This window comes from Engystomops pustulosus, chromosome 7 (genome assembly GCF_040894005.1).
Source record: "Engystomops pustulosus chromosome 7, aEngPut4.maternal, whole genome shotgun sequence".
Taxonomy (NCBI): Eukaryota; Metazoa; Chordata; class Amphibia; order Anura; family Leptodactylidae; genus Engystomops; species Engystomops pustulosus.
In genome coordinates, this window is record NC_092417.1 from 140,883,527 (window position 1) to 140,910,469 (window position 26,943).

General features: G+C 46.5%; 15 non-coding genes across 15 annotated transcripts; 3 read left to right on the forward strand and 12 right to left on the reverse strand.

Annotated features, from left to right (window-relative positions):
• Nucleotides 1–716: 716 nt before the first annotated feature.
• TRNAS-GCU (transfer RNA serine (anticodon GCU)) lies at nucleotides 717–798 on the reverse strand. Its single transcript has one exon. It is a non-coding gene; the product is annotated as a tRNA-Ser (tRNA).
• Nucleotides 799–4,415: 3,617 nt separating this feature from the next.
• On the reverse strand, nucleotides 4,416–4,497 carry TRNAS-GCU (transfer RNA serine (anticodon GCU)). Its single transcript has one exon. It is a non-coding gene; the product is annotated as a tRNA-Ser (tRNA).
• A 684-nt stretch (nucleotides 4,498–5,181) lies between these two features.
• On the forward strand, nucleotides 5,182–5,255 carry TRNAT-AGU (transfer RNA threonine (anticodon AGU)). Its single transcript has one exon. It is a non-coding gene; the product is annotated as a tRNA-Thr (tRNA).
• Nucleotides 5,256–8,114: 2,859 nt separating this feature from the next.
• Nucleotides 8,115–8,196, reverse strand: TRNAS-GCU (transfer RNA serine (anticodon GCU)). Its single transcript has one exon. It is a non-coding gene; the product is annotated as a tRNA-Ser (tRNA).
• A 1,151-nt stretch (nucleotides 8,197–9,347) lies between these two features.
• On the reverse strand, nucleotides 9,348–9,429 carry TRNAS-GCU (transfer RNA serine (anticodon GCU)). The gene has a single exon. It is a non-coding gene; the product is annotated as a tRNA-Ser (tRNA).
• A 1,151-nt stretch (nucleotides 9,430–10,580) lies between these two features.
• On the reverse strand, nucleotides 10,581–10,662 carry TRNAS-GCU (transfer RNA serine (anticodon GCU)). Its single transcript has one exon. It is a non-coding gene; the product is annotated as a tRNA-Ser (tRNA).
• Nucleotides 10,663–11,813: 1,151 nt separating this feature from the next.
• On the reverse strand, nucleotides 11,814–11,895 carry TRNAS-GCU (transfer RNA serine (anticodon GCU)). The gene has a single exon. It is a non-coding gene; the product is annotated as a tRNA-Ser (tRNA).
• A 3,617-nt stretch (nucleotides 11,896–15,512) lies between these two features.
• On the reverse strand, nucleotides 15,513–15,594 carry TRNAS-GCU (transfer RNA serine (anticodon GCU)). Its single transcript has one exon. It is a non-coding gene; the product is annotated as a tRNA-Ser (tRNA).
• Nucleotides 15,595–16,745: 1,151 nt separating this feature from the next.
• On the reverse strand, nucleotides 16,746–16,827 carry TRNAS-GCU (transfer RNA serine (anticodon GCU)). Its single transcript has one exon. It is a non-coding gene; the product is annotated as a tRNA-Ser (tRNA).
• Nucleotides 16,828–19,211: 2,384 nt separating this feature from the next.
• TRNAS-GCU (transfer RNA serine (anticodon GCU)) lies at nucleotides 19,212–19,293 on the reverse strand. The gene has a single exon. It is a non-coding gene; the product is annotated as a tRNA-Ser (tRNA).
• Nucleotides 19,294–19,977: 684 nt separating this feature from the next.
• On the forward strand, nucleotides 19,978–20,051 carry TRNAT-AGU (transfer RNA threonine (anticodon AGU)). The gene has a single exon. It is a non-coding gene; the product is annotated as a tRNA-Thr (tRNA).
• A 2,392-nt stretch (nucleotides 20,052–22,443) lies between these two features.
• Nucleotides 22,444–22,517, forward strand: TRNAT-AGU (transfer RNA threonine (anticodon AGU)). Its single transcript has one exon. It is a non-coding gene; the product is annotated as a tRNA-Thr (tRNA).
• Nucleotides 22,518–24,143: 1,626 nt separating this feature from the next.
• TRNAS-GCU (transfer RNA serine (anticodon GCU)) lies at nucleotides 24,144–24,225 on the reverse strand. Its single transcript has one exon. It is a non-coding gene; the product is annotated as a tRNA-Ser (tRNA).
• Nucleotides 24,226–25,376: 1,151 nt separating this feature from the next.
• Nucleotides 25,377–25,458, reverse strand: TRNAS-GCU (transfer RNA serine (anticodon GCU)). The gene has a single exon. It is a non-coding gene; the product is annotated as a tRNA-Ser (tRNA).
• Nucleotides 25,459–26,609: 1,151 nt separating this feature from the next.
• Nucleotides 26,610–26,691, reverse strand: TRNAS-GCU (transfer RNA serine (anticodon GCU)). The gene has a single exon. It is a non-coding gene; the product is annotated as a tRNA-Ser (tRNA).
• Between the last annotated feature and the right edge of the window lie 252 nt (nucleotides 26,692–26,943).

Genomic DNA, 26,943 nt, shown 5'->3' on the forward strand with positions numbered 1-26,943 from the left:
AAGTATGGAACAGAACTCCAGTACCGTGTGGGCCCTTAAAGAAAGCAGTGGAAAACGACTGCGGATAAAGGGACACACCTCAGTTGTCTACCTAGTATCTGCTCACCTTCCTTTTTCCAGCCCTGAAAAGAAAAACCATGAAGGTTTGAGCCACCCCATCAGGTCATGAAAGGTTGCAGGAATTGGAAACATCCGATAGCAGTGGCGTTTTTTTTAAGCTGCACAGCTGTGCCAGCTTTGCCATCACAAGGCGCTGTGGCTTAGTTGGTTAAAGCGCCTGTCTAGTAAACAGGAGATCCTGAGTTCGAATCTCGGCAGTGCCTTTCTTTCTTCTCTTTTGAGCTTCTGAAGCAAACCAAAAAAAAGTTATTCGCTCACGTCTGACATCTTACTTGTCTTTCACACAGTCCTAAGGTAGACCAGTCAGGGGATCTAGAATCAGTACCAGCTAAAGGCTGCAAAGGACAAAGAGGCCTTCATCTTCATGAGAAGGCCGAGGATGCCATCAAGCATGAAAAATAAAAAGAGTGGACTTAACCCGTTGATATGCCACGTAACTTGTATGCCACACAACAAATATGCGTCTTTCCTAGCTTTAATAAGAGCCGTCTTGAGAGGTCACAGTTAAAGTCCACCATGGAGGGGACAATCACTGCTTGTCCAGTAAAAAGAGGATTAGCAAACAAAGATTTCAGCTTGGACGAAGCAGAAGAAATCGACGAGGATGGGATTCGAACCCATGCATGCAGAGCACAATGGATTAGCAGTCCATCGCCTTAACCACTCGGCCACCTCGTCCTGGTGAGCGCCGTGGTTCCCTTTGACAAACTCCCAAACAAAGTGTGCCTAGTCGGTGCCTGCAGAGTTTTGCTGATCGGTCATGGGCTGAGTGGGTCATACCTCGCCTCCTACAGTAAGTAATGCCTCAAGAAGATGCATGGAAAACCCTTGAAAGGTGGACCTATGCTAAGGGATGCCAAACCATTTCCAGACATCCCTGGCATGTCTTCCATCCATCTATTCTGCCTTATGCATGGAAAGCAGAGCAGGTAACAATTCTTGCTCTGCTAAGAAGCGGCTCAATCACCTATGGAACCGCAAACCTCTAGCTCTCCACGAAGTTCCAGCTGCTATTGTCGTCTGCAAATTTGTCGGTGTGGATGCCTTTTTCAAAAAGTTTTTGCTTTTCTAATTGTCATGACTGAAAGCTTCATCCTTTTACAAGTTGCTGCCAAGTATGGAACAGAACTCCAGTACCGTGTGGGCCCTTAAAGAAAGCAGTGGAAAACGACTGCAGATAAAGGGACACACCTCAGTTGTCTACCTAGTATCTGCTCACCTTCCTTTTTCCAGCCCTGAAAAGAAAAACCATGAAGGTTTGAGCCACCCCATCAGGTCATGAAAGGTTGCAGGAATTGGAAACATCCGATAGCAGTGGCGTTTTTTTTAAGCTGCACAGCTGTGCCAGCTTTGCCATCACAAGGCGCTGTGGCTTAGTTGGTTAAAGTGCCTGTCTAGTAAACAGGAGATCCTGAGTTCGAATCTCGGCAGTGCCTATCTTTCTTCTCTTTTGAGCTTCTGAAGCAAACCAAAAAAAAGTTATTCGCTCACGTCTGACATCTTACTTGTCTTTCACACAGTCCTAAGGTAGACCAGTCAGGGGATCTAGAATCAGTACCAGCTAAAGGCTGCAAAGGACAAAGAGGCCTTCATCTTCATGAGAAGGCCGAGGATGCCATAAAGCATGAAAAATAAAAAGAGTGGACTTAACCCGTTGATATGCCACGTAACTTGTATGCCACACAACAAATATGCGTCTTTCCTAGCTTTAATAAGAGCCATCTTGAGAGGTCACAGTTAAAGTCCACCATGGAGGGGACAATCACTGCTTGTCCAGTAAAAAGAGGATTAGCAAACAAAGATTTCAGCTTGGACGAAGCAGAAGAAATCGACGAGGATGGGATTTGAACCCATGCATGCAGAGCACAATGGATTAGCAGTCCATCGCCTTAACCACTCGGCCACCTCGTCCTGGTGAGCGCCGTGGTTCCCTTTGACAAACTCCCAAACAAAGTGTGCCTAGTCGGTGCCTGCAGAGTTTTGCTGATCGGTCATGGGCTGAGTGGGTCATACCTCGCCTCCTACAGTAAGTAATGCCTCAAGAAGATGCATGGAAAACCCTTGAAAGGTGGACCTATGCTAAGGGATGCCAAACCATTTCCAGACATCCCTGGCATGTCTTCCATCCATCTATTCTGCCTTATGCATGGAAAGCAGAGCAGGTAACAATTCTTGCTCTGCTAAGAAGCGGCTCAATCACCTATGGAACCGCAAACCTCTAGCTCTCCACGAAGTTCCAGCTGCTATTGTCGTCTGCAAATTTGTCGGTGTGGATGCCTTTTTCAAAAAGTTTTTGCTTTTCTAATTGTCATGACTGAAAGCTTCATCCTTTTACAAGTTGCTGCCAAGTATGGAACAGAACTCCAGTACCGTGTGGGCCCTTAAAGAAAGCAGTGGAAAACGACTGCGGATAAAGGGACACACCTCAGTTGTCTACCTAGTATCTGCTCACCTTCCTTTTTCCAGCCCTGAAAAGAAAAACCATGAAGGTTTGAGCCACCCCATCAGGTCATGAAAGGTTGCAGGAATTGGAAACATCCGATAGCAGTGGCGTTTTTTTTAAGCTGCACAGCTGTGCCAGCTTTGCCATCACAAGGCGCTGTGGCTTAGTTGGTTAAAGCGCCTGTCTAGTAAACAGGAGATCCTGAGTTCGAATCTCGGCAGTGCCTTTCTTTCTTCTCTTTTGAGCTTCTGAAGCAAACCAAAAAAAAGTTATTCGCTCACGTCTGACATCTTACTTGTCTTTCACACAGTCCTAAGGTAGACCAGTCAGGGGATCTAGAATCAGTACCAGCTAAAGGCTGCAAAGGACAAAGAGGCCTTCATCTTCATGAGAAGGCCGAGGATGCCATCAAGCATGAAAAATAAAAAGAGTGGACTTAACCCGTTGATATGCCACGTAACTTGTATGCCACACAACAAATATGCGTCTTTCCTAGCTTTAATAAGAGCCGTCTTGAGAGGTCACAGTTAAAGTCCACCATGGAGGGGACAATCACTGCTTGTCCAGTAAAAAGAGGATTAGCAAACAAAGATTTCAGCTTGGACGAAGCAGAAGAAATCGACGAGGATGGGATTCGAACCCATGCATGCAGAGCACAATGGATTAGCTGTCCATCGCCTTAACCACTCGGCCACCTCGTCCTGGTGAGCGCCGTGGTTCCCTTTGACAAACTCCCAAACAAAGTGTGCCTAGTCGGTGCCTGCAGAGTTTTGCTGATCGGTCATGGGCTGAGTGGGTCATACCTCGCCTCCTACAGTAAGTAATGCCTCAAGAAGATGCATGGAAAACCCTTGAAAGGTGGACCTATGCTAAGGGATGCCAAACCATTTCCAGACATCCCTGGCATGTCTTCCATCCATCTATTCTGCCTTATGCATGGAAAGCAGAGCAGGTAACAATTCTTGCTCTGCTAAGAAGCGGCTCAATCACCTATGGAACCGCAAACCTCTAGCTCTCCACGAAGTTCCAGCTGCTATTGTCGTCTGCAAATTTGTCGGTGTGGATGCCTTTTTCAAAAAGTTTTTGCTTTTCTAATTGTCATGACTGAAAGCTTCATCCTTTTACAAGTTGCTGCCAAGTATGGAACAGAACTCCAGTACCGTGTGGGCCCTTAAAGAAAGCAGTGGAAAACGACTGCGGATAAAGGGACACACCTCAGTTGTCTACCTAGTATCTGCTCACCTTCCTTTTTCCAGCCCTGAAAAGAAAAACCATGAAGGTTTGAGCCACCCCATCAGGTCATGAAAGGTTGCAGGAATTGGAAACATCCGATAGCAGTGGCGTTTTTTTTAAGCTGCACAGATGTGCCTGCTTTGCCATCACAAGGCGCTGTGGCTTAGTTGGTTAAAGCGCCTGTCTAGTAAACAGGAGATCCTGAGTTCGAATCTCGGCAGTGCCTTTCTTTCTTCTCTTTTGAGCTTCTGAAGCAAACCAAAAAAAAGTTATTCGCTCACGTCTGACATCTTACTTGTCTTTCACACAGTCCTAAGGTAGACCAGTCAGGGGATCTAGAATCAGTACCAGCTAAAGGCTGCAAAGGACAAAGAGGCCTTCATCTTCATGAGAAGGCCGAGGATGCCATCAAGCATGAAAAATAAAAAGAGTGGACTTAACCCGTTGATATGCCACGTAACTTGTATGCCACACAACAAATATGCGTCTTTCCTAGCTTTAATAAGAGCCGTCTTGAGAGGTCACAGTTAAAGTCCACCATGGAGGGGACAATCACTGCTTGTCCAGTAAAAAGAGGATTAGCAAACAAAGATTTCAGCTTGGACGAAGCAGAAGAAATCGACGAGGATGGGATTCGAACCCATGCATGCAGAGCACAATGGATTAGCAGTCCATCGCCTTAACCACTCGGCCACCTCGTCCTTGTGAGCGCTGTGGTTCCCTTTGACAAACTCCCAAACAAAGTGTGCCTAGTCGGTGCCTGCAGAGTTTTGCTGATCGGTCATGGGCTGAGTGGGTCATACCTCGCCTCCTACAGTAAGTAATGCCTCAAGAAGATGCATGGAAAACCCTTGAAAGGTGGACCTATGCTAAGGGATGCCAAACCATTTCCAGACATCCCTGGCATGTCTTCCATCCATCTATTCTGCCTTATGCATGGAAAGCAGAGCAGGTAACAATTCTTGCTCTGCTAAGAAGCGGCTCAATCACCTATGGAACCGCAAACCTCTAGCTCTCCATGAAGTTCCAGCTGCTATTGTCGTCTGCAAATTTGTCGGTGTGGATGCCTTTTTCAAAAAGTTTTTGCTTTTCTAATTGTCATGACTGAAAGCTTCATCCTTTTACAAGTTGCTGCCAAGTATGGAACAGAACTCCAGTACCGTGTGGGCCCTTAAAGAAAGCAGTGGAAAACGACTGCGGATAAAGGGACACACCTCAGTTGTCTACCTAGTATCTGCTCACCTTCCTTTTTCCAGCCCTGAAAAGAAAAACCATGAAGGTTTGAGCCACCCCATCAGGTCATGAAAGGTTGCAGGAATTGGAAACATCCGATAGCAGTGGCGTTTTTTTTAAGCTGCACAGCTGTGCCAGCTTTGCCATCACAAGGCGCTGTGGCTTAGTTGGTTAAAGCGCCTGTCTAGTAAACAGGAGATCCTGAGTTCGAATCTCAGCAGTGCCTTTCTTTCTTCTCTTTTGAGCTTCTGAAGCAAACCAAAAAAAAGTTATTCGCTCACGTCTGACATCTTACTTGTCTTTCACACAGTCCTAAGGTAGACCAGTCAGGGGATCTAGAATCAGTACCAGCTAAAGGCTGCAAAGGACAAAGAGGCCTTCATCTTCATGAGAAGGCCGAGGATGCCATCAAGCATGAAAAATAAAAAGAGTGGACTTAACCCGTTGATATGCCACGTAACTTGTATGCCACACAACAAATATGCGTCTTTCCTAGCTTTAATAAGAGCCGTCTTGAGAGGTCACAGTTAAAGTCCACCATGGAGGGGACAATCACTGCTTGTCCAGTAAAAAGAGGATTAGCAAACAAAGATTTCAGCTTGGACGAAGCAGAAGAAATCAACGAGGATGGGATTCGAACCCATGCATGCAGAGCACAATGGATTAGCTGTCCATCGCCTTAACCACTCGGCCACCTCGTCCTGGTGAGTGCCGTGGTTCCCTTTGACAAACTCCCAAACAAAGTGTGCCTAGTCGGTGCCTGCAGAGTTTTGCTGATCGGTCATGGGCTGAGTGGGTCATACCTCGCCTCCTACAGTAAGTAATGCCTCAAGAAGATGCATGGAAAACCCTTGAAAGGTGGACCTATGCTAAGGGATGCCAAACCATTTCCAGACATCCCTGGCATGTCTTCCATCCATCTATTCTGCCTTATGCATGGAAAGCAGAGCAGGTAACAATTCTTGCTCTGCTAAGAAGCGGCTCAATCACCTATGGAACCGCAAACCTCTAGCTCTCCACGAAGTTCCAGCTGCTATTGTGGTCTGCAAATTTGTCGGTGTGGATGCCTTTTTCAAAAAGTTTTTGCTTTTCTAATTGTCATGACTGAAAGCTTCATCCTTTTACAAGTTGCTGCCAAGTATGGAACAGAACTCCAGTACCGTGTGGGCCCTTAAAGAAAGCAGTGGAAAACGACTGCGGATAAAGGGACACACCTCAGTTGTCTACCTAGTATCTGCTCACCTTCCTTTTTCCAGCCCTGAAAAGAAAAACCATGAAGGTTTGAGCCACCCCATCAGGTCATGAAAGGTTGCAGGAATTGGAAACATCCGATAGCAGTGGCGTTTTTTTTAAGCTGCACAGCTGTGCCAGCTTTGCCATCACAAGGCGCTGTGGCTTAGTTGGTTAAAGTGCCTGTCTAGTAAACAGGAGATCCTGAGTTCGAATCTCGGCAGTGCCTATCTTTCTTCTCTTTTGAGCTTCTGAAGCAAACCAAAAAAAAGTTATTCGCTCACGTCTGACATCTTACTTGTCTTTCACACAGTCCTAAGGTAGACCAGTCAGGGGATCTAGAATCAGTACCAGCTAAAGGCTGCAAAGGACAAAGAGGCCTTCATCTTCATGAGAAGGCCGAGGATGCCATAAAGCATGAAAAATAAAAAGAGTGGACTTAACCCGTTGATATGCCACGTAACTTGTATGCCACACAACAAATATGCGTCTTTCCTAGCTTTAATAAGAGCCATCTTGAGAGGTCACAGTTAAAGTCCACCATGGAGGGGACAATCACTGCTTGTCCAGTAAAAAGAGGATTAGCAAACAAAGATTTCAGCTTGGACGAAGCAGAAGAAATCGACGAGGATGGGATTCGAACCCATGCATGCAGAGCACAATGGATTAGCTGTCCATCGCCTTAACCACTCGGCCACCTCGTCCTGGTGAGCGCCGTGGTTCCCTTTGACAAACTCCCAAACAAAGTGTGCCTAGTCGGTGCCTGCAGAGTTTTGCTGATCGGTCATGGGCTGAGTGGGTCATACCTCGCCTCCTACAGTAAGTAATGCCTCAAGAAGATGCATGGAAAACCCTTGAAAGGTGGACCTATGCTAAGGGATGCCAAACCATTTCCAGACATCCCTGGCATGTCTTCCATCCATCTATTCTGCCTTATGCATGGAAAGCAGAGCAGGTAACAATTCTTGCTCTGCTAAGAAGCGGCTCAATCACCTATGGAACCGCAAACCTCTAGCTCTCCACGAAGTTCCAGCTGCTATTGTCGTCTGCAAATTTGTCGGTGTGGATGCCTTTTTCAAAAAGTTTTTGCTTTTCTAATTGTCATGACTGAAAGCTTCATCCTTTTACAAGTTGCTGCCAAGTATGGAACAGAACTCCAGTACCGTGTGGGCCCTTAAAGAAAGCAGTGGAAAACGACTGCGGATAAAGGGACACACCTCAGTTGTCTACCTAGTATCTGCTCACCTTCCTTTTTCCAGCCCTGAAAAGAAAAACCATGAAGGTTTGAGCCACCCCATCAGGTCATGAAAGGTTGCAGGAATTGGAAACATCCGATAGCAGTGGCGTTTTTTTTAAGCTGCACAGCTGTGCCAGCTTTGCCATCACAAGGCGCTGTGGCTTAGTTGGTTAAAGCGCCTGTCTAGTAAACAGGAGATCCTGAGTTCGAATCTCGGCAGTGCCTTTCTTTCTTCTCTTTTGAGCTTCTGAAGCAAACCAAAAAAAAGTTATTCGCTCACGTCTGACATCTTACTTGTCTTTCACACAGTCCTAAGGTAGACCAGTCAGGGGATCTAGAATCAGTACCAGCTAAAGGCTGCAAAGGACAAAGAGGCCTTCATCTTCATGAGAAGGCCGAGGATGCCATCAAGCATGAAAAATAAAAAGAGTGGACTTAACCCGTTGATATGCCACGTAACTTGTATGCCACACAACAAATATGCGTCTTTCCTAGCTTTAATAAGAGCCGTCTTGAGAGGTCACAGTTAAAGTCCACCATGGAGGGGACAATCACTGCTTGTCCAGTAAAAAGAGGATTAGCAAACAAAGATTTCAGCTTGGACGAAGCAGAAGAAATCGACGAGGATGGGATTCGAACCCATGCATGCAGAGCACAATGGATTAGCAGTCCATCGCCTTAACCACTCGGCCACCTCGTCCTGGTGAGCGCCGTGGTTCCCTTTGACAAACTCCCAAACAAAGTGTGCCTAGTCGGTGCCTGCAGAGTTTTGCTGATCGGTCATGGGCTGAGTGGGTCATACCTCGCCTCCTACAGTAAGTAATGCCTCAAGAAGATGCATGGAAAACCCTTGAAAGGTGGACCTATGCTAAGGGATGCCAAACCATTTCCAGACATCCCTGGCATGTCTTCCATCCATCTATTCTGCCTTATGCATGGAAAGCAGAGCAGGTAACAATTCTTGCTCTGCTAAGAAGCGGCTCAATCACCTATGGAACCGCAAACCTCTAGCTCTCCACGAAGTTCCAGCTGCTATTGTCGTCTGCAAATTTGTCGGTGTGGATGCCTTTTTCAAAAAGTTTTTGCTTTTCTAATTGTCATGACTGAAAGCTTCATCCTTTTACAAGTTGCTGCCAAGTATGGAACAGAACTCCAGTACCGTGTGGGCCCTTAAAGAAAGCAGTGGAAAACGACTGCGGATAAAGGGACACACCTCAGTTGTCTACCTAGTATCTGCTCACCTTCCTTTTTCCAGCCCTGAAAAGAAAAACCATGAAGGTTTGAGCCACCCCATCAGGTCATGAAAGGTTGCAGGAATTGGAAACATCCGATAGCAGTGGCGTTTTTTTAAAGCTGCACAGCTGTGCCAGCTTTGCCATCACAAGGCGCTGTGGCTTCGTTGGTTAAAGCGCCTGTCTAGTAAACAGGAGATCCTGAGTTCGAATCTCGGCAGTGCCTTTCTTTCTTCTCTTTTGAGCTTCTGAAGCAAACCAAAAAAAAGTTATTCGCTCACGTCTGACATCTTACTTGTCTTTCACACAGTCCTAAGGTAGACCAGTCAGGGGATCTAGAATCAGTACCAGCTAAAGGCTGCAAAGGACAAAGAGGCCTTCATCTTCATGAGAAGGCCGAGGATGCCATCAAGCATGAAAAATAAAAAGAGTGGACTTAACCCGTTGATATGCCACGTAACTTGTATGCCACACAACAAATATGCGTCTTTCCTAGCTTTAATAAGAGCCGTCTTGAGAGGTCACAGTTAAAGTCCACCATGGAGGGGACAATCACTGCTTGTCCAGTAAAAAGAGGATTAGCAAACAAAGATTTCAGCTTGGACGAAGCAGAAGAAATCGACGAGGATGGGATTCGAACCCATGCATGCAGAGCACAATGGATTAGCAGTCCATCGCCTTAACCACTCGGCCACCTCGTCCTGGTGAGCGCCGTGGTTCCCTTTGACAAACTCCCAAACAAAGTGTGCCTAGTCGGTGCCTGCAGAGTTTTGCTGATCGGTCATGGGCTGAGTGGGTCATACCTCGCCTCCTACAGTAAGTAATGCCTCAAGAAGATGCATGGAAAACCCTTGAAAGGTGGACCTATGCTAAGGGATGCCAAACCATTTCCAGACATCCCTGGCATGTCTTCCATCCATCTATTCTGCCTTATGCATGGAAAGCAGAGCAGGTAACAATTCTTGCTCTGCTAAGAAGCGGCTCAATCACCTATGGAACCGCAAACCTCTAGCTCTCCACGAAGTTCCAGCTGCTATTGTCGTCTGCAAATTTGTCGGTGTGGATGCCTTTTTCAAAAAGTTTTTGCTTTTCTAATTGTCATGACTGAAAGCTTCATCCTTTTACAAGTTGCTGCCAAGTATGGAACAGAACTCCAGTACCGTGTGGGCCCTTAAAGAAAGCAGTGGAAAACGACTGCGGATAAAGGGACACACCTCAGTTGTCTACCTAGTATCTGCTCACCTTCCTTTTTCCAGCCCTGAAAAGAAAAACCATGAAGGTTTGAGCCACCCCATCAGGTCATGAAAGGTTGCAGGAATTGGAAACATCCGATAGCAGTGGCGTTTTTTTTAAGCTGCACAGCTGTGCCATCTTTGCCATCACAAGGCGCTGTGGCTTAGTTGGTTAAAGCGCCTGTCTAGTAAACAGGAGATCCTGAGTTCGAATCTCGGCAGTGCCTTCCTTTCTTCTCTTTTGAGCTTCTGAAGCAAACCAAAAAAAAGTTATTCGCTCACGTCTGACATCTTACTTGTCTTTCACACAGTCCTAAGGTAGACCAGTCAGGGGATCTAGAATCAGTACCAGCTAAAGGCTGCAAAGGACAAAGAGGCCTTCATCTTCATGAGAAGGCCGAGGATGCCATCAAGCATGAAAAATAAAAAGAGTGGACTTAACCCGTTGATATGCCACGTAACTTGTATGCCACACAACAAATATGCGTCTTTCCTAGCTTTAATAAGAGCCGTCTTGAGAGGTCACAGTTAAAGTCCACCATGGAGGGGACAATCACTGCTTGTCCAGTAAAAAGAGGATTAGCAAACAAAGATTTCAGCTTGGACGAAGCAGAAGAAATCGACGAGGATGGGATTCGAACCCATGCATGCAGAGCACAATGGATTAGCAGTCCATCGCCTTAACCACTCGGCCACCTCGTCCTGGTGAGCGCCGTGGTTCCCTTTGACAAACTCCCAAACAAAGTGTGCCTAGTCGGTGCCTGCAGAGTTTTGCTGATCGGTCATGGGATGAGTGGGTCATACCTCGCCTCCTACAGTAAGTAATGCCTCAAGAAGATGCATGGAAAACCCTTGAAAGGTGGACCTATGCTAAGGGATGCCAAACCATTTCCAGACATCCCTGGCATGTCTTCCATCCATCTATTCTGCCTTATGCATGGAAAGCAGAGCAGGTAACAATTCTTGCTCTGCTAAGAAGCGGCTCAATCACCTATGGAACCGCAAACCTCTAGCTCTCCACGAAGTTCCAGCTGCTATTGTCGTCTGCAAATTTGTCGGTGTGGATGCCTTTTTCAAAAAGTTTTTGCTTTTCTAATTGTCATGACTGAAAGCTTCATCCTTTTACAAGTTGCTGCCAAGTATGGAACAGAACTCCAGTACCGTGTGGGCCCTTAAAGAAAGCAGTGGAAAACGACTGCGGATAAAGGGACACACCTCAGTTGTCTACCTAGTATCTGCTCACCTTCCTTTTTCCAGCCCTGAAAAGAAAAACCATGAAGGTTTGAGCCACCCCATCAGGTCATGAAAGGTTGCAGGAATTGGAAACATCCGATAGCAGTGGCGTTTTTTTAAAGCTGCACAGCTGTGCCAGCTTTGCCATCACAAGGCGCTGTGGCTTCGTTGGTTAAAGCGCCTGTCTAGTAAACAGGAGATCCTGAGTTCGAATCTCGGCAGTGCCTTTCTTTCTTCTCTTTTGAGCTTCTGAAGCAAACCAAAAAAAAGTTATTCGCTCACGTCTGACATCTTACTTGTCTTTCACACAGTCCTAAGGTAGACCAGTCAGGGGATCTAGAATCAGTACCAGCTAAAGGCTGCAAAGGACAAAGAGGCCTTCATCTTCATGAGAAGGCCGAGGATGCCATCAAGCATGAAAAATAAAAAGAGTGGACTTAACCCGTTGATATGCCACGTAACTTGTATGCCACACAACAAATATGCGTCTTTCCTAGCTTTAATAAGAGCCGTCTTGAGAGGTCACAGTTAAAGTCCACCATGGAGGGGACAATCACTGCTTGTCCAGTAAAAAGAGGATTAGCAAACAAAGATTTCAGCTTGGACGAAGCAGAAGAAATCGACGAGGATGGGATTCGAACCCATGCATGCAGAGCACAATGGATTAGCAGTCCATCGCCTTAACCACTCGGCCACCTCGTCCTGGTGAGCGCCGTGGTTCCCTTTGACAAACTCCCAAACAAAGTGTGCCTAGTCGGTGCCTGCAGAGTTTTGCTGATCGGTCATGGGCTGAGTGGGTCATACCTCGCCTCCTACAGTAAGTAATGCCTCAAGAAGATGCATGGAAAACCCTTGAAAGGTGGACCTATGCTAAGGGATGCCAAACCATTTCCAGACATCCCTGGCATGTCTTCCATCCATCTATTCTGCCTTATGCATGGAAAGCAGAGCAGGTAACAATTCTTGCTCTGCTAAGAAGCGGCTCAATCACCTATGGAACCGCAAACCTCTAGCTCTCCACGAAGTTCCAGCTGCTATTGTCGTCTGCAAATTTGTCGGTGTGGATGCCTTTTTCAAAAAGTTTTTGCTTTTCTAATTGTCATGACTGAAAGCTTCATCCTTTTACAAGTTGCTGCCAAGTATGGAACAGAACTCCAGTACCGTGTGGGCCCTTAAAGAAAGCAGTGGAAAACGACTGCGGATAAAGGGACACACCTCAGTTGTCTACCTAGTATCTGCTCACCTTCCTTTTTCCAGCCCTGAAAAGAAAAACCATGAAGGTTTGAGCCACCCCATCAGGTCATGAAAGGTTGCAGGAATTGGAAACATCCGATAGCAGTGGCGTTTTTTTTAAGCTGCACAGCTGTGCCATCTTTGCCATCACAAGGCGCTGTGGCTTAGTTGGTTAAAGCGCCTGTCTAGTAAACAGGAGATCCTGAGTTCGAATCTCGGCAGTGCCTTCCTTTCTTCTCTTTTGAGCTTCTGAAGCAAACCAAAAAAAAGTTATTCGCTCACGTCTGACATCTTACTTGTCTTTCACACAGTCCTAAGGTAGACCAGTCAGGGGATCTAGAATCAGTACCAGCTAAAGGCTGCAAAGGACAAAGAGGCCTTCATCTTCATGAGAAGGCCGAGGATGCCATCAAGCATGAAAAATAAAAAGAGTGGACTTAACCCGTTGATATGCCACGTAACTTGTATGCCACACAACAAATATGCGTCTTTCCTAGCTTTAATAAGAGCCGTCTTGAGAGGTCACAGTTAAAGTCCACCATGGAGGGGACAATCACTGCTTGTCCAGTAAAAAGAGGATTAGCAAACAAAGATTTCAGCTTGGACGAAGCAGAAGAAATCCACGAGGATGGGATTCGAACCCATGCATGCAGAGCACAATGGATTAGCAGTCCATCGCCTTAACCACTCGGCCACCTCGTCCTGGTGAGCGCCGTGGTTCCCTTTGACAAACTCCCAAACAAAGTGTGCCTAGTCGGTGCCTGCAGAGTTTTGCTGATCGGTCATGGGATGAGTGGGTCATACCTCGCCTCCTACAGTAAGTAATGCCTCAAGAAGATGCATGGAAAACCCTTGAAAGGTGGACCTATGCTAAGGGATGCCAAACCATTTCCAGACATCCCTGGCATGTCTTCCATCCATCTATTCTGCCTTATGCATGGAAAGCAGAGCAGGTAACAATTCTTGCTCTGCTAAGAAGCGGCTCAATCACCTATGGAACCGCAAACCTCTAGCTCTCCACGAAGTTCCAGCTGCTATTGTCGTCTGCAAATTTGTCGGTGTGGATGCCTTTTTCAAAAAGTTTTTGCTTTTCTAATTGTCATGACTGAAAGCTTCATCCTTTTACAAGTTGCTGCCAAGTATGGAACAGAACTCCAGTACCGTGTGGGCCCTTAAAGAAAGCAGTGGAAAACGACTGCGGATAAAGGGACACACCTCAGTTGTCTACCTAGTATCTGCTCACCTTCCTTTTTCCAGCCCTGAAAAGAAAAACCATGAAGGTTTGAGCCACCCCATCAGGTCATGAAAGGTTGCAGGAATTGGAAACATCCGATAGCAGTGGCGTTTTTTTTAAGCTGCACAGCTGTGCCAGCTTTGCCATCACAAGGCGCTGTGGCTTAGTTGGTTAAAGCGCCTGTCTAGTAAACAGGAGATCCTGAGTTCGAATCTCGGCAGTGCCTTTCTTTCTTCTCTTTTGAGCTTCTGAAGCAAACCAAAAAAAAGTTATTCGCTCACGTCTGACATCTTACTTGTCTTTCACACAGTCCTAAGGTAGACCAGTCAGGGGATCTAGAATCAGTACCAGCTAAAGGCTGCAAAGGACAAAGAGGCCTTCATCTTCATGAGAAGGCCGAGGATGCCATCAAGCATGAAAAATAAAAAGAGTGGACTTAACCCGTTGATATGCCACGTAACTTGTATGCCACACAACAAATATGCGTCTTTCCTAGCTTTAATAAGAGCCGTCTTGAGAGGTCACAGTTAAAGTCCACCATGGAGGGGACAATCACTGCTTGTCCAGTAAAAAGAGGATTAGCAAACAAAGATTTCAGCTTGGACGAAGCAGAAGAAATCGACGAGGATGGGATTCGAACCCATGCATGCAGAGCACAATGGATTAGCTGTCCATCGCCTTAACCACTCGGCCACCTCGTCCTGGTGAGCGCCGTGGTTCCCTTTGACAAACTCCCAAACAAAGTGTGCCTAGTCGGTGCCTGCAGAGTTTTGCTGATCGGTCATGGGCTGAGTGGGTCATACCTCGCCTCCTACAGTAAGTAATGCCTCAAGAAGATGCATGGAAAACCCTTGAAAGGTGGACCTATGCTAAGGGATGCCAAACCATTTCCAGACATCCCTGGCATGTCTTCCATCCATCTATTCTGCCTTATGCATGGAAAGCAGAGCAGGTAACAATTCTTGCTCTGCTAAGAAGCGGCTCAATCACCTATGGAACCGCAAACCTCTAGCTCTCCACGAAGTTCCAGCTGCTATTGTCGTCTGCAAATTTGTCGGTGTGGATGCCTTTTTCAAAAAGTTTTTGCTTTTCTAATTGTCATGACTGAAAGCTTCATCCTTTTACAAGTTGCTGCCAAGTATGGAACAGAACTCCAGTACCGTGTGGGCCCTTAAAGAAAGCAGTGGAAAACGACTGCGGATAAAGGGACACACCTCAGTTGTCTACCTAGTATCTGCTCACCTTCCTTTTTCCAGCCCTGAAAAGAAAAACCATGAAGGTTTGAGCCACCCCATCAGGTCATGAAAGGTTGCAGGAATTGGAAACATCCGATAGCAGTGGCGTTTTTTTTAAGCTGCACAGCTGTGCCTGCTTTGCCATCACAAGGCGCTGTGGCTTAGTTGGTTAAAGCGCCTGTCTAGTAAACAGGAGATCCTGAGTTCGAATCTCGGCAGTGCCTTTCTTTCTTCTCTTTTGAGCTTCTGAAGCAAACCAAAAAAAAGTTATTCGCTCACGTCTGACATCTTACTTGTCTTTCACACAGTCCTAAGGTAGACCAGTCAGGGGATCTAGAATCAGTACCAGCTAAAGGCTGCAAAGGACAAAGAGGCCTTCATCTTCATGAGAAGGCCGAGGATGCCATCAAGCATGAAAAATAAAAAGAGTGGACTTAACCCGTTGATATGCCACGTAACTTGTATGCCACACAACAAATATGCGTCTTTCCTAGCTTTAATAAGAGCCGTCTTGAGAGGTCACAGTTAAAGTCCACCATGGAGGGGACAATCACTGCTTGTCCAGTAAAAAGAGGATTAGCAAACAAAGATTTCAGCTTGGACGAAGCAGAAGAAATCGACGAGGATGGGATTCGAACCCATGCATGCAGAGCACAATGGATTAGCAGTCCATCGCCTTAACCACTCGGCCACCTCGTCCTGGTGAGCGCCGTGGTTCCCTTTGACAAACTCCCAAACAAAGTGTGCCTAGTCGGTGCCTGCAGAGTTTTGCTGATCGGTCATGGGCTCAGTGGGTCATACCTCGCCTCCTACAGTAAGTAATGCCTCAAGAAGATGCATGGAAAACCCTTGAAAGGTGGACCTATGCTAAGGGATGCCAAACCATTTCCAGACATCCCTGGCATGTCTTCCATCCATCTATTCTGCCTTATGCATGGAAAGCAGAGCAGGTAACAATTCTTGCTCTGCTAAGAAGCGGCTCAATCACCTATGGAACCGCAAACCTCTAGCTCTCCACGAAGTTCCAGCTGCTATTGTCGTCTGCAAATTTGTCGGTGTGGATGCCTTTTTCAAAAAGTTTTTGCTTTTCTAATTGTCATGACTGAAAGCTTCATCCTTTTACAAGTTGCTGCCAAGTATGGAACAGAACTCCAGTACCGTGTGGGCCCTTAAAGAAAGCAGTGGAAAACGACTGCAGATAAAGGGACACACCTCAGTTGTCTACCTAGTATCTGCTCACCTTCCTTTTTCCAGCCCTGAAAAGAAAAACCATGAAGGTTTGAGCCACCCCATCAGGTCATGAAAGGTTGCAGGAATTGGAAACATCCGATAGCAGTGGCGTTTTTTTTAAGCTGCACAGCTGTGCCAGCTTTGCCATCACAAGGCGCTGTGGCTTAGTTGGTTAAAGCGCCTGTCTAGTAAACAGGAGAGCCTGAGTTCGAATCTCGGCAGTGCCTTTCTTTCTTCTCTTTTGAGCTTCTGAAGCAAACCAAAAAAAAGTTATTCGCTCACGTCTGACATCTTACTTGTCTTTCACACAGTCCTAAGGTAGACCAGTCAGGGGATCTAGAATCAGTACCAGCTAAAGGCTGCAAAGGACAAAGAGGCCTTCATCTTCATGAGAAGGCCGAGGATGCCATCAAGCATGAAAAATAAAAAGAGTGGACTTAACCCGTTGATATGCCACGTAACTTGTATGCCACACAACAAATATGCGTCTTTCCTAGCTTTAATAAGAGCCGTCTTGAGAGGTCACAGTTAAAGTCCACCATGGAGGGGACAATCACTGCTTGTCCAGTAAAAAGAGGATTAGCAAACAAAGATTTCAGCTTGGACGAAGCAGAAGAAATCGACGAGGATGGGATTCGAACCCATGCATGCAGAGCACAATGGATTAGCAGTCCATCGCCTTAACCACTCGGCCACCTCGTCCTGGTGAGCGCCGTGGTTCCCTTTGACAAACTCCCAAACAAAGTGTGCCTAGTCGGTGCCTGCAGAGTTTTGCTGATCGGTCATGGGCTGAGTGGGTCATACCTCGCCTCCTACAGTAAGTAATGCCTCAAGAAGATGCATGGAAAACCCTTGAAAGGTGGACCTATGCTAAGGGATGCCAAACCATTTCCAGACATCCCTGGCATGTCTTCCATCCATCTATTCTGCCTTATGCATGGAAAGCAGAGCAGGTAACAATTCTTGCTCTGCTAAGAAGCGGCTCAATCACCTATGGAACCGCAAACCTCTAGCTCTCCACGAAGTTCCAGCTGCTATTGTCGTCTGCAAATTTGTCGGTGTGGATGCCTTTTTCAAAAAGTTTTTGCTTTTCTAATTGTCATGACTGAAAGCTTCATCCTTTTACAAGTTGCTGCCAAGTATGGAACAGAACTCCAGTACCGTGTGGGCCCTTAAAGAAAGCAGTGGAAAACGACTGCGGATAAAGGGACACACCTCAGTTGTCTACCTAGTATCTGCTCACCTTCCTTTTTCCAGCCCTGAAAAGAAAAACCATGAAGGTTTGAGCCACCCCATCAGGTCATGAAAGGTTGCAGGAATTGGAAACATCCGATAGCAGTGGCGTTTTTTTTAAGCTGCACAGCTGTGCCAGCTTTGCCATCACAAGGCGCTGTGGCTTAGTTGGTTAAAGCGCCTGTCTAGTAAACAGGAGATCCTGAGTTCGAATCTCGGCAGTGCCTTTCTTTCTTCTCTTTTGAGCTTCTGAAGCAAACCAAAAAAAAGTTATTCGCTCACGTCTGACATCTTACTTGTCTTTCACACAGTCCTAAGGTAGACCAGTCAGGGGATCTAGAATCAGTACCAGCTAAAGGCTGCAAAGGACAAAGAGGCCTTCATCTTCATGAGAAGGCCGAGGATGCCATCAAGCATGAAAAATAAAAAGAGTGGACTTAACCCGTTGATATGCCACGTAACTTGTATGCCACACAACAAATATGCGTCTTTCCTAGCTTTAATAAGAGCCGTCTTGAGAGGTCACAGTTAAAGTCCACCATGGAGGGGACAATCACTGCTTGTCCAGTAAAAAGAGGATTAGCAAACAAAGATTTCAGCTTGGACGAAGCAGAAGAAATCGACGAGGATGGGATTCGAACCCATGCATGCAGAGCACAATGGATTAGCTGTCCATCGCCTTAACCACTCGGCCACCTCGTCCTGGTGAGCGCCGTGGTTCCCTTTGACAAACTCCCAAACAAAGTGTGCCTAGTCGGTGCCTGCAGAGTTTTGCTGATCGGTCATGGGCTGAGTGGGTCATACCTCGCCTCCTACAGTAAGTAATGCCTCAAGAAGATGCATGGAAAACCCTTGAAAGGTGGACCTATGCTAAGGGATGCCAAACCATTTCCAGACATCCCTGGCATGTCTTCCATCCATCTATTCTGCCTTATGCATGGAAAGCAGAGCAGGTAACAATTCTTGCTCTGCTAAGAAGCGGCTCAATCACCTATGGAACCGCAAACCTCTAGCTCTCCACGAAGTTCCAGCTGCTATTGTCGTCTGCAAATTTGTCGGTGTGGATGCCTTTTTCAAAAAGTTTTTGCTTTTCTAATTGTCATGACTGAAAGCTTCATCCTTTTACAAGTTGCTGCCAAGTATGGAACAGAACTCCAGTACCGTGTGGGCCCTTAAAGAAAGCAGTGGAAAACGACTGCGGATAAAGGGACACACCTCAGTTGTCTACCTAGTATCTGCTCACCTTCCTTTTTCCAGCCCTGAAAAGAAAAACCATGAAGGTTTGAGCCACCCCATCAGGTCATGAAAGGTTGCAGGAATTGGAAACATCCGATAGCAGTGGCGTTTTTTTTAAGCTGCACAGCTGTGCCTGCTTTGCCATCACAAGGCGCTGTGGCTTAGTTGGTTAAAGCGCCTGTCTAGTAAACAGGAGATCCTGAGTTCGAATCTCGGCAGTGCCTTTCTTTCTTCTCTTTTGAGCTTCTGAAGCAAACCAAAAAAAAGTTATTCGCTCACGTCTGACATCTTACTTGTCTTTCACACAGTCCTAAGGTAGACCAGTCAGGGGATCTAGAATCAGTACCAGCTAAAGGCTGCAAAGGACAAAGAGGCCTTCATCTTCATGAGAAGGCCGAGGATGCCATCAAGCATGAAAAATAAAAAGAGTGGACTTAACCCGTTGATATGCCACGTAACTTGTATGCCACACAACAAATATGCGTCTTTCCTAGCTTTAATAAGAGCCGTCTTGAGAGGTCACAGTTAAAGTCCACCATGGAGGGGACAATCACTGCTTGTCCAGTAAAAAGAGGATTAGCAAACAAAGATTTCAGCTTGGACGAAGCAGAAGAAATCGACGAGGATGGGATTCGAACCCATGCATGCAGAGCACAATGGATTAGCAGTCCATCGCCTTAACCACTCGGCCACCTCGTCCTGGTGAGCGCTGTGGTTCCCTTTGACAAACTCCCAAACAAAGTGTGCCTAGTCGGTGCCTGCAGAGTTTTGCTGATCGGTCATGGGCTGAGTGGGTCATACCTCGCCTCCTACAGTAAGTAATGCCTCAAGAAGATGCATGGAAAACCCTTGAAAGGTGGACCTATGCTAAGGGATGCCAAACCATTTCCAGACATCCCTGGCATGTCTTCCATCCATCTATTCTGCCTTATGCATGGAAAGCAGAGCAGGTAACAATTCTTGCTCTGCTAAGAAGCGGCTCAATCACCTATGGAACCGCAAACCTCTAGCTCTCCATGAAGTTCCAGCTGCTATTGTCGTCTGCAAATTTGTCGGTGTGGATGCCTTTTTCAAAAAGTTTTTGCTTTTCTAATTGTCATGACTGAAAGCTTCATCCTTTTACAAGTTGCTGCCAAGTATGGAACAGAACTCCAGTACCGTGTGGGCCCTTAAAGAAAGCAGTGGAAAACGACTGCGGATAAAGGGACACACCTCAGTTGTCTACCTAGTATCTGCTCACCTTCCTTTTTCCAGCCCTGAAAAGAAAAACCATGAAGGTTTGAGCCACCCCATCAGGTCATGAAAGGTTGCAGGAATTGGAAACATCCGATAGCAGTGGCGTTTTTTTTAAGCTGCACAGCTGTGCCAGCTTTGCCATCACAAGGCGCTGTGGCTTAGTTGGTTAAAGCGCCTGTCTAGTAAACAGGAGATCCTGAGTTCGAATCTCAGCAGTGCCTTTCTTTCTTCTCTTTTGAGCTTCTGAAGCAAACCAAAAAAAAGTTATTCGCTCACGTCTGACATCTTACTTGTCTTTCACACAGTCCTAAGGTAGACCAGTCAGGGGATCTAGAATCAGTACCAGCTAAAGGCTGCAAAGGACAAAGAGGCCTTCATCTTCATGAGAAGGCCGAGGATGCCATCAAGCATGAAAAATAAAAAGAGTGGACTTAACCCGTTGATATGCCACGTAACTTGTATGCCACACAACAAATATGCGTCTTTCCTAGCTTTAATAAGAGCCGTCTTGAGAGGTCACAGTTAAAGTCCACCATGGAGGGGACAATCACTGCTTGTCCAGTAAAAAGAGGATTAGCAAACAAAGATTTCAGCTTGGACGAAGCAGAAGAAATCAACGAGGATGGGATTCGAACCCATGCATGCAGAGCACAATGGATTAGCTGTCCATCGCCTTAACCACTCGGCCACCTCGTCCTGGTGAGTGCCGTGGTTCCCTTTGACAAACTCCCAAACAAATTGTGCCTAGTCGGTGCCTGCAGAGTTTTGCTGATCGGTCATGGGCTGAGTGGGTCATACCTCGCCTCCTACAGTAAGTAATGCCTCAAGAAGATGCATGGAAAACCCTTGAAAGGTGGACCTATGCTAAGGGATGCCAAACCATTTCCAGACATCCCTGGCATGTCTTCCATCCATCTATTCTGCCTTATGCATGGAAAGCAGAGCAGGTAACAATTCTTGCTCTGCTAAGAAGCGGCTCAATCACCTATGGAACCGCAAACCTCTAGCTCTCCACGAAGTTCCAGCTGCTATTGTGGTCTGCAAATTTGTCGGTGTGGATGCCTTTTTCAAAAAGTTTTTGCTTTTCTAATTGTCATGACTGAAAGCTTCATCCTTTTACAAGTTGCTGCCAAGTATGGAACAGAACTCCAGTACCGTGTGGGCCCTTAAAGAAAGCAGTGGAAAACGACTGCGGATAAAGGGACACACCTCAGTTGTCTACCTAGTATCTGCTCACCTTCCTTTTTCCAGCCCTGAAAAGAAAAACCATGAAGGTTTGAGCCACCCCATCAGGTCATGAAAGGTTGCAGGAATTGGAAACATCCGATAGCAGTGGCGTTTTTTTTAAGCTGCACAGCTGTGCCAGCTTTGCCATCACAAGGCGCTGTGGCTTAGTTGGTTAAAGTGCCTGTCTAGTAAACAGGAGATCCTGAGTTCGAATCTCGGCAGTGCCTATCTTTCTTCTCTTTTGAGCTTCTGAAGCAAACCAAAAAAAAGTTATTCGCTCACGTCTGACATCTTACTTGTCTTTCACACAGTCCTAAGGTAGACCAGTCAGGGGATCTAGAATCAGTACCAGCTAAAGGCTGCAAAGGACAAAGAGGCCTTCATCTTCATGAGAAGGCCGAGGATGCCATAAAGCATGAAAAATAAAAAGAGTGGACTTAACCCGTTGATATGCCACGTAACTTGTATGCGACACAACAAATATGCGTCTTTCCTAGCTTTAATAAGAGCCATCTTGAGAGGTCACAGTTAAAGTCCACCATGGAGGGGACAATCACTGCTTGTCCAGTAAAAAGAGGATTAGCAAACAAAGATTTCAGCTTGGACGAAGCAGAAGAAATCGACGAGGATGGGATTCGAACCCATGCATGCAGAGCACAATGGATTAGCTGTCCATCGCCTTAACCACTCGGCCACCTCGTCCTGGTGAGCGCCGTGGTTCCCTTTGACAAACTCCCAAACAAAGTGTGCCTAGTCGGTGCCTGCAGAGTTTTGCTGATCGGTCATGGGCTGAGTGGGTCATACCTCGCCTCCTACAGTAAGTAATGCCTCAAGAAGATGCATGGAAAACCCTTGAAAGGTGGACCTATGCTAAGGGATGCCAAACCATTTCCAGACATCCCTGGCATGTCTTCCATCCATCTATTCTGCCTTATGCATGGAAAGCAGAGCAGGTAACAATTCTTGCTCTGCTAAGAAGCGGCTCAATCACCTATGGAACCGCAAACCTCTAGCTCTCCACGAAGTTCCAGCTGCTATTGTCGTCTGCAAATTTGTCGGTGTGGATGCCTTTTTCAAAAAGTTTTTGCTTTTCTAATTGTCATGACTGAAAGCTTCATCCTTTTACAAGTTGCTGCCAAGTATGGAACAGAACTCCAGTACCGTGTGGGCCCTTAAAGAAAGCAGTGGAAAACGACTGCGGATAAAGGGACACACCTCAGTTGTCTACCTAGTATCTGCTCACCTTCCTTTTTCCAGCCCTGAAAAGAAAAACCATGAAGGTTTGAGCCACCCCATCAGGTCATGAAAGGTTGCAGGAATTGGAAACATCCGATAGCAGTGGCGTTTTTTTTAAGCTGCACAGCTGTGCCAGCTTTGCCATCACAAGGCGCTGTGGCTTAGTTGGTTAAAGCGCCTGTCTAGTAAACAGGAGATCCTGAGTTCGAATCTCAGCAGTGCCTTTCTTTCTTCTCTTTTGAGCTTCTGAAGCAAACCAAAAAAAAGTTATTCGCTCACGTCTGACATCTTACTTGTCTTTCACACAGTCCTAAGGTAGACCAGTCAGGGGATCTAGAATCAGTACCAGCTAAAGGCTGCAAAGGACAAAGAGGCCTTCATCTTCATGAGAAGGCCGAGGATGCCATCAAGCATGAAAAATAAAAAGAGTGGACTTAACCCGTTGATATGCCACGTAACTTGTATGCCACACAACAAATATGCGTCTTTCCTAGCTTTAATAAGAGCCGTCTTGAGAGGTCACAGTTAAAGTCCACCATGGAGGGGACAATCACTGCTTGTCCAGTAAAAAGAGGGTTAGCAAACAAAGATTTCAGCTTGGACGAAGCAGAAGAAATCGACGAGGATGGGATTCGAACCCATGCATGCAGAGCACAATTGATTAGCAGTCCATCGCCTTAACCACTCGGCCACCTCGTCCTGGTGAGCGCCGTGGTTCCCTTTGACAAACTCCCAAACAAAGTGTGCCTAGTCGGTGCCTGCAGAGTTTTGCTGATCGGTCATGGGCTGAGTGGGTCATACCTCGCCTCCTACAGTAAGTAATGCCTCAAGAAGATGCATGGAAAACCCTTGAAAGGTGGACCTATGCTAACGGATGCCAAACCATTTCCAGACATCCCTGGCATGTCTTCCATCCATCTATTCTGCCTTATGCATGGAAAGCAGAGCAGGTAACAATTCTTGCTCTGCTAAGAAGCGGCTCAATCACCTATGGAACCGCAAACCTCTAGCTCTCCACGAAGTTCCAGCTGCTATTGTCGTCTGCAAATTTGTCGGTGTGGATGCCTTTTTCAAAAAGTTTTTGCTTTTCTAATTGTCATGACTGAAAGCTTCATCCTTTTACAAGTTGCTGCCAAGTATGGAACAGAACTCCAGTACCGTGTGGGCCCTTAAAGAAAGCAGTGGAAAACGACTGCGGATAAAGGGACACACCTCAGTTGTCTACCTAGTATCTGCTCACCTTCCTTTTTCCAGCCCTGAAAAGAAAAACCATGAAGGTTTGAGCCACCCCATCAGGTCATGAAAGGTTGCAGGAATTGGAAACATCCGATAGCAGTGGCGTTTTTTTAAAGCTGCACAGCTGTGCCAGCTTTGCCATCACAAGGCGCTGTGGCTTCGTTGGTTAAAGCGCCTGTCTAGTAAACAGGAGATCCTGAGTTCGAATCTCGGCAGTGCCTTTCTTTCTTCTCTTTTGAGCTTCTGAAGCAAACCAAAAAAAAGTTATTCGCTCACGTCTGACATCTTACTTGTCTTTCACACAGTCCTAAGGTAGACCAGTCAGGGGATCTAGAATCAGTACCAGCTAAAGGCTGCAAAGGACAAAGAGGCCTTCATCTTCATGAGAAGGCCGAGGATGCCATCAAGCATGAAAAATAAAAAGAGTGGACTTAACCCGTTGATATGCCACGTAACTTGTATGCCACACAACAAATATGCGTCTTTCCTAGCTTTAATAAGAGCCGTCTTGAGAGGTCACAGTTAAAGTCCACCATGGAGGGGACAATCACTGCTTGTCCAGTAAAAAGAGGATTAGCAAACAAAGATTTCAGCTTGGACGAAGCAGAAGAAATCGACGAGGATGGGATTCGAACCCATGCATGCAGAGCACAATGGATTAGCAGTCCATCGCCTTAACCACTCGGCCACCTCGTCCTGGTGAGCGCCGTGGTTCCCTTTGACAAACTCCCAAACAAAGTGTGCCTAGTCGGTGCCTGCAGAGTTTTGCTGATCGGTCATGGGCTGAGTGGGTCATACCTCGCCTCCTACAGTAAGTAATGCCTCAAGAAGATGCATGGAAAACCCTTGAAAGGTGGACCTATGCTAAGGGATGCCAAACCATTTCCAGACATCCCTGGCATGTCTTCCATCCATCTATTCTGCCTTATGCATGGAAAGCAGAGCAGGTAACAATTCTTGCTCTGCTAAGAAGCGGCTCAATCACCTATGGAACCGCAAACCTCTAGCTCTCCACGAAGTTCCAGCTGCTATTGTCGTCTGCAAATTTGTCGGTGTGGATGCCTTTTTCAAAAAGTTTTTGCTTTTCTAATTGTCATGACTGAAAGCTTCATCCTTTTACAAGTTGCTGCCAAGTATGGAACAGAACTCCAGTACCGTGTGGGCCCTTAAAGAAAGCAGTGGAAAACGACTGCGGATAAAGGGACACACCTCAGTTGTCTACCTAGTATCTGCTCACCTTCCTTTTTCCAGCCCTGAAAAGAAAAACCATGAAGGTTTGAGCCACCCCATCAGGTCATGAAAGGTTGCAGGAATTGGAAACATCCGATAGCAGTGGCGTTTTTTTTAAGCTGCACAGCTGTGCCAGCTTTGCCATCACAAGGCGCTGTGGCTTAGTTGGTTAAAGCGCCTGTCTAGTAAACAGGAGATCCTGAGTTCGAATCTCGGCAGTGCCTTTCTTTCTTCTCTTTTGAGCTTCTGAAGCAAACCAAAAAAAAGTTATTCGCTCACGTCTGACATCTTACTTGTCTTTCACACAGTCCTAAGGTAGACCAGTCAGGGGATCTAGAATCAGTACCAGCTAAAGGCTGCAAAGGACAAAGAGGCCTTCATCTTCATGAGAAGGCCGAGGATGCCATCAAGCATGAAAAATAAAAAGAGTGGACTTAACCCGTTGATATGCCACGTAACTTGTATGCCACACAACAAATATGCGTCTTTCCTAGCTTTAATAAGAGCCGTCTTGAGAGGTCACAGTTAAAGTCCACCATGGAGGGGACAATCACTGCTTGTCCAGTAAAAAGAGGATTAGCAAACAAAGATTTCAGCTTGGACGAAGCAGAAGAAATCGACGAGGATGGGATTCGAACCCATGCATGCAGAGCACAATGGATTAGCAGTCCATCGCCTTAACCACTCGGCCACCTCGTCCTGGTGAGCGCCGTGGTTCCCTTTGACAAACTCCCAAACAAAGTGTGCCTAGTCGGTGCCTGCAGAGTTTTGCTGATCGGTCATGGGCTGAGTGGGTCATACCTCGCCTCCTACAGTAAGTAATGCCTCAAGAAGATGCATGGAAAACCCTTGAAAGGTGGACCTATGCTAAGGGATGCCAAACCATTTCCAGACATCCCTGGCATGTCTTCCATCCATCTATTCTGCCTTATGCATGGAAAGCAGAGCAGGTAACAATTCTTGCTCTGCTAAGAAGCGGCTCAATCACCTATGGAACCGCAAACCTCTAGCTCTCCACGAAGTTCCAGCTGCTATTGTCGTCTGCAAATTTGTCGGTGTGGATGCCTTTTTCAAAAAGTTTTTGCTTTTCTAATTGTCATGACTGAAAGCTTCATCCTTTTACAAGTTGCTGCCAAGTATGGAACAGAACTCCAGTACCGTGTGGGCCCTTAAAGAAAGCAGTGGAAAACGACTGCGGATAAAGGGACACACCTCAGTTGTCTACCTAGTATCTGCTCACCTTCCTTTTTCCAGCCCTGAAAAGAAAAACCATGAAGGTTTGAGCCACCCCATCAGGTCATGAAAGGTTGCAGGAATTGGAAACATCCGATAGCAGTGGCGTTTTTTTTAAGCTGCACAGCTGTGCCAGCTTTGCCATCACAAGGCGCTGTGGCTTAGTTGGTTAAAGCGCCTGTCTAGTAAACAGGAGATCCTGAGTTCGAATCTCGGCAGTGCCTTTCTTTCTTCTCTTTTGAGCTTCTGAAGCAAACCAAAAAAAAGTTATTCGCTCACGTCTGACATCTTACTTGTCTTTCACACAGTCCTAAGGTAGACCAGTCAGGGGATCTAGAATCAGTACCAGCTAAAGGCTGCAAAGGACAAAGAGGCCTTCATCTTCATGAGAAGGCCGAGGATGCCATCAAGCATGAAAAATAAAAAGAGTGGACTTAACCCGTTGATATGCCACGTAACTTGTATGCCACACAACAAATATGCGTCTTTCCTAGCTTTAATAAGAGCCGTCTTGAGAGGTCACAGTTAAAGTCCACCATGGAGGGGACAATCACTGCTTGTCCAGTAAAAAGAGGATTAGCAAACAAAGATTTCAGCTTGGACGAAGCAGAAGAAATCGACGAGGATGGGATTCGAACCCATGCATGCAGAGCACAATGGATTAGCAGTCCATCGCCTTAACCACTCGGCCACCTCGTCCTGGTGAGCGCCGTGGTTCCCTTTGACAAACTCCCAAACAAAGTGTGCCTAGTCGGTGCCTGCAGAGTTTTGCTGATCGGTCATGGGCTCAGTGGGTCATACCTCGCCTCCTACAGTAAGTAATGCCTCAAGAAGATGCATGGAAAACCCTTGAAAGGTGGACCTATGCTAAGGGATGCCAAACCATTTCCAGACATCCCTGGCATGTCTTCCATCCATCTATTCTGCCTTATGCATGGAAAGCAGAGCAGG